Here is a 6,312-nt window from a genome sequence, read left to right on the forward strand (position 1 = left end):
TCCAAGTCCTTACCTTCTCTCAGTCCTTACAATTAGATCCTTTAGGCTTATGAACTTGGCCCCTTACTTTATTATTTTCTCTAATAACCCAATCCTAACCTTCAAACCTTCATGCATTTCCCTCTAAATAAATGACAAAATTATTATTTTGTTTTGTACCCGACCATTACAATTCAGTTAGCAAAAGCATAGTTGAATTGGTGCCATCTGTTCAAGGCGTGGTGATAGTGATCTTCTTGGAGGAGTAGTTTTGGGATTATAAATTACCTTATACTCTTTCCTACTTTATATTCGATTCGCACCTAGTCGAGACTTCGTCTTTGCTATGGATTGATGTTATTTTTTTTTTCTGTAATTCGAGTCGAGGGTACTCTTTTTCTCCATTAGGACTAGAGAGGTTTTTAATGAGATCATTTTTTTTGGGTTTTGGAAGTATTACCTTTTAATAAGAACTCATGTTGCCGATCAAAAATTGAAGATTTTGATGAAATTTGGATACTTAAAGAGAAAATGGATGAATATATTCCTACTTCCATTGGAACTCTATCTTTATTTTGTAATAGAATCAGGATAAGTCAAAAGGATATAATCTAGTCATTACTATATAAAGGATCATTACGATAAGAGAGACACTTCTCTTAAACATTTCTTAGATTTTTTTTTTTTCATGAGTTGCAAAACTTATATCTAATAGGGATGATCATTATTATATAAACAGATCATTACGAGAAGAAGAGAGACACCTCTTTTAAACATTCTTTTCATTTCTTATATTTTTCCTTTTTCATGAGTTCCAAAACTCGTTTATCTAATTAAGGTTTTTAATTTAAGGATTTTTTAGACTCTCTGATCTTTATATTCTTTATTCTTTTTGATTATTTTTATATCTTCTATTTTATTTGTTAATTATTGATTTGTGAATTACACGAACTTACCAATTTACAATTTATTAAATTTTTATATTGTCAATTTAAATCTTTCTATATATAATCTTGACAGATTTTAATAAAAGTAGCAAAATACCCTAAGAACAAGTTATGAAGATATAAGATCTAGCTTGAATCATTCACGCCGGTGTGAGATAGTTAACTAGGGTTGGGTCTCTTTAATTTATAAAGTTTATAAAGTTGTTGATAAAACTAAATACTAGGTGTGCCTTTGTGGGATAGTCTAATCAACAAGAGAATTAATCATTTTTGCGTCTTTGTTATTATTGAGAATCTAAAAGATATTAGGTTATTAGAGCTTCCGGGTAACTATAACCAACCTATTCTAAGCTTACTTTGAAACCAATGATTGAACCATGAATTAAATTATGTGATTTACTAGATATTTTCTTATCATTAAATTTTAATTTATTTTGAATTACTTCTTTCTATTAAATCTTTTTAATTTAATCCACATTAAACAAACCCCTCTTTCACTTTCTTGTTTATTTTTTAAAAGATTAATCTAACACTACTTTATATGGATTCAACCCTGTTTACTACTACTGTAAAATTTGTTTCGAGCATAAATTATTTTTGAAGGTTACGACCACCAGTCAAATTAAGAATGATTCCTCTAAGGTCAGGAGCTGTTGCAATACCATTCATCGTGTTCTTGCACAATCTCCATCTTCCTTATACATTAGGCCTTCAATGGAGCACTCTACTTAGTTGCATTACCAACCCAAAAAGTACTAAATTTTTATTGTGTATAAATTACCGACGTCCTGAAAAAACTGCATTTCTCACAACATATTAAGACATGAAGGTAGAAGGAACTAAATTTATCTAACATCAAAAGGTTACAAATTCCGAGTGACACTATTTGATCTCAGTAAACGTACCAATCGGAAAAGAGCTCATGGAAGCTTTACACCCAACCGGATTACAAAGTTAATCGACGGGCTTCGCAGACAGAACGGAAGAGAAAATGTGTTCTCTGTGGTACGGGTTCTTGTTAACCGATGCATCTTTGTGAATGAGAGGTTCGGAAGACCAAATGACGTGAGGTATCATCCCTGTAGCAGTGTGCCGTACTTTGTAGGTCGCCCAAGTGACCATATAGAGACCAATAATAATTAGAAAACCTCCAAGCACACTGTTACCATAACAAAAGAAAACAAAACAAGTTCACAACAGCTTTTTTTTTTTAGTACTATAGATGAAGCATGAAAAGTAAGTGTTATTTTCATAGTTGATTAGCAATTAAGTTCTACTTTGTAGAAGAAGAGATAGAAATAAAACCTTCCCAAAAAAATGGGACTGTCAAGGAAAACTCTCGACAGAAATGCCGATGCTGCAGGCTGAAGTGGATTATAAAGAGCAACTAAAGAAGGCCCCAGGATCTTATTCGACCAAGTCAGGAGTCCATAGTTAAGAGCAGATGCAACAATTCCCTGAAGAAAACAAAAATTGGCATAGCTTTTGGTTTATCGTTTTACCTATTTGGTAGGCAGCTAAGTATTTAAGATACGAAGGACATCGAGTCGAATCGAGTCAAGCTTGAGTATTATTGACCTCAACTCAACTCGAAAAGTTTAAACTGAGCTCGACTCGGCTCGAAATGTTTAAAGATGAGATAGACTCACTCGACTTGAAAGATCACGAGCTTAAAATTGCCAAACTCGACTCGAACTCGAAATCAAGAAATGAAACTCGACTCGAACTCGAAAACTCACGAGCTTAAAATTTTCACGTTTGAATCGAAATCAAAAATTAAAGCTCGACTGGAGCTCGAAAAAACTTGAACTCGAAACATTATCAGACTTAGTTTGATTGAAGCTCAAACTCGAGCTCAATTCAAGTTTGAACTCAAGTTCGAACCTGAACCTCAAGTACATGAAAGTCTTATATTGTATTTTTAAAAAAAGTAATAACATATAAATATTAATATTATTCATAATTTAATTTTAAAATTAAAATTTTAGTATTTTAGTTTTTTGAGTTGCTCATGAGCTTTTTGTGTCGCGTATCAATTAGCTCGCTTTGACTCATTAAGAGCTCAAGTCGGGTCTATTTGATTCGAGTATTGATTGAGCTTTGACCAAGTCGAACTCAAATAGATCGCAATCTATTTCGTCTCATTTACGGTCCTAAACATCGCATTATTATTACTCTCATGGAGCCTCTATTCTAAAAGGTTTTCCCTTTATTCAGGACCAGAAGGGATTTCCACCATCCTTGAGGGTGCGTTTGGTTCACAGAATGTAAGATTACCAGTGGTAATAAAAGATTACAAAGGAATATGATTACTGAGAATGTTATATTTTGTGTTTGGTTGGTTTAGCAAGAATGTAAGATTATCGTGTTTGGTTAAAGAAATAAAATATTATTGAAATGTATATTTGACTAAATTGTCTTTATTATATATTTGTTTTTTAAACAAGTTGGAAAATATTTATATATTTTTTTTAAAAATTTAAATTCATAAAATTTATGTAATTTTTTTTTTTACAAAATTGAAAATATAAAAAGGTTTAATGAAAGAGCAAAATTTTATTTTAACCCCCGAACTTCATATAAAATTTTAATTATATATTTTTTTTTGTAAATCTAAAATAGTTTAAAGATAAATTTGTAATTTAACTTTCGTAGAATTTTTATTATTCAATGACAGAAGGATATTTTTGAAAAAAAAATTAAGGGCATTTTAGTCCAAAACGCCAGTAATCCAACAATACCTAAGGAAAGGGGTAATAACATTCCCGGTAATATACTCCAAAAAATTCACTATTGATAATAAAACATTACCGGGAATGAGATTCCCGGCCAACCAAACATGAGAATGTAGATTCCATTCCCATGGGAATCTCACATTCCCCGAACCTAACAACCCCTAATAGGTAGCTTCTAAAATCCTTATTAGATACCCCAAGGGCGGCAAAGATTAGTTCAATCAAACATAATGTTTACACATTTAGAGAAAGCCAATCTCTCTTTTTTACCATAAGTTTCTTACTCTTTCCTTCAATTTATTTCCACTTACTGTTTCTCTCTCAAGAAAGTGTATCTCTGAAAAAGAAAAGGGTCAATGGTGTTGCTATATTAACCATTTATAGTTTCTTCTTCCAATTCAGTATATTAAGATTCTCTTCCGAACACCTAATTGACAAATCGATTTAACTTAGAACACTAATTCTTCAATTAGATGGTTACATTAATTCGTTTCCTTCACTTTCACCTGCTACAATGACTAAACAAAAAATGGAACCGAGCTTCCGTCTTGATCATTGAACTAGCATATCTAGCATTGAACCAAAAATTTTTAAAACAAGCACACGATAACCTTTTTATGAACGGAGATGATGTAAAAAAAATCACAAGAAACTTACAGCATATAAGATTGCAAAAAGCTCAGACCGTGTCAGCCTCCATTCTGTCGACTCGTTGGTCATGTTGATACCATCAATACGGCACCAAAGAAATAGGAAATGGCCGTGAAAGAAATGTTTGCAGGATACTTGGCTAACACCGGAGCCTGGAATTGTTAAAAACGGAGCCTTTACTATAATTTAAAACTAAATTACAAGAAAATACACAAGAAAACTAAATTATATTCACGGCTGCATAGGCTATTTTCCTTTTATTTTCCTAAAACAGATATCTCTGTATGTTCCCTCAGGCAAATAAGATATGGTTTAATCTACCACAAGCAAAGAACAGCATTTACATGGAAAAACTTTGCACTGATACATTTTGCTATGCAATTATTGAAAAAATCCTACAAGAATACTAGTGAATAGAAGTGGTAAAAAAGAAAATAGTTAACAACCGTCCCAAAATTTATCATATGATCATGTAGGCATACCTGAATGGCCAGGAAAACAGCCATGCACATACAGTTCCCCATCAAGCATAGAATTCCAATATGCCAATATTCAAGACCAAACTCTAGAAAACAAGACACAAGCCATTCAGAAGGTTCTGGTTGACCCTGGCACTTATGTCGTATTGAGAAAATTATGCATCTTTCTGTCCGATCAAAGCTGGACCACGAAACAGAACCATTAATATTGCACCAGAAACACAGATTAGAGTACCTCCAACCTTTGCTTGACCTTCAGTCTTTTGCAAATTCACTCTTTCTGTACTGCACGTAGTGTTCCATAAAAACATGGCAAAAAGTAACAGACATCAAAATATATGCATTTAGTTTATAAGAAACATAGAAATGAACCGTTATCAAAAAAATAAAAATATTTGTTTCCATTACCCCATCACCACAGCCAAGAGAAAGGTGAACACTGGAATTGAAGGCTGTATGGCAGCAGCATAAGTTGGATTTGTGTAGCTCAGACCAATGAGAAATAAAAGCTGGTTGCCAAATATCCTATCCCAGTAATGGAAACTAGATAAGTTGGCTAGCAGGTTGTTCTATTAAGCACAAAGAAAGTTCCAACATATCAATCAGGACTGGTTAGAGTCTTAGAGAGCACTACTCACCCAGTTAACCCAAGAAAGAAGAATGACAAGAGGAGGCGTTTAGTCATACGAGGTCGAATCCTTCTGCAGGAAAGAGGAATAAAACGGCCCCAAAGTTATATATTGGATTCATGCTTCAAGGAAACCAAAAATACCATCAATTTAGCTATGCATACAACGTAATAGATCATCTTAATGAAAATATAATCGGTGAATCATCTTAATACAAGGCCGATCAAAATGTGGAGGAGTGAGTGTAACTTAAAAACAGAACATCGAAATTTCAAATATGAATTCAAAACCAAATATTAGAGCAAAGACATAGGAACATGATGATGGGGTAGTCGCCCCATAAAAAAATTAAAATTGTCAGATATTTTATATTTTCTATTTATGTTCGACCTAAAATTTTATAAATTCAGCCTAACGTAAAATTCTAGGTCCTTTAAAAATAGAATTGATTCAGAATAAAAAGAAAGTAGAGACGAGAAGTAGTCATACTTTTCACGAACATAGGCGATGGGGGCAAGAAGATCACGGAAGACGCAGAAAACGAGCTGGTTAACACCAACATTGAGGGCTACTTTGGTAATTACATGATAACCTCCACTGCATAGTTGCACCAACGCCATGGAGGCATGGGCTTTTCGTGCATCTCTCTCGGCCACCATCTCCTTCCTTGTAAAGGATTAAAGGGTATATGGAAATGACAAGCTTCGTGGGATTTGGGATGGGCGCGTGTGATACAACAGACAACCTTGATCGATTTGATTCATAAAAGGGGAGTGATTGAAACCCAATTCAGTTGTTGTACTATGCTCTGCTTTCTTTGGCCTGCGCCCGGGTTTATAGTTTATTTCGATGTTGCATTGGCCTTTGCCTGGGTTTGTAGTTAATTTTTTTG

At 33.6% G+C, this 6,312-nt stretch overlaps 1 pseudogene; it reads right to left on the reverse strand.

The window, feature by feature from the left end:
* Positions 1 to 1,880: 1,880 nt before the first annotated feature.
* Positions 1,881 to 6,067, reverse strand: LOC120199140 (annotated as a pseudogene).
* Positions 6,068 to 6,312: the final 245 nt, after the last annotated feature.

The sequence above is a fragment of the Hibiscus syriacus genome, unplaced genomic scaffold (assembly GCF_006381635.1).
Source record: "Hibiscus syriacus cultivar Baekdansim isolate YM2019G1 unplaced genomic scaffold, ASM638163v2 tig00005377_pilon, whole genome shotgun sequence".
In the NCBI taxonomy this organism is placed as follows: Eukaryota; Viridiplantae; Streptophyta; class Magnoliopsida; order Malvales; family Malvaceae; genus Hibiscus; species Hibiscus syriacus.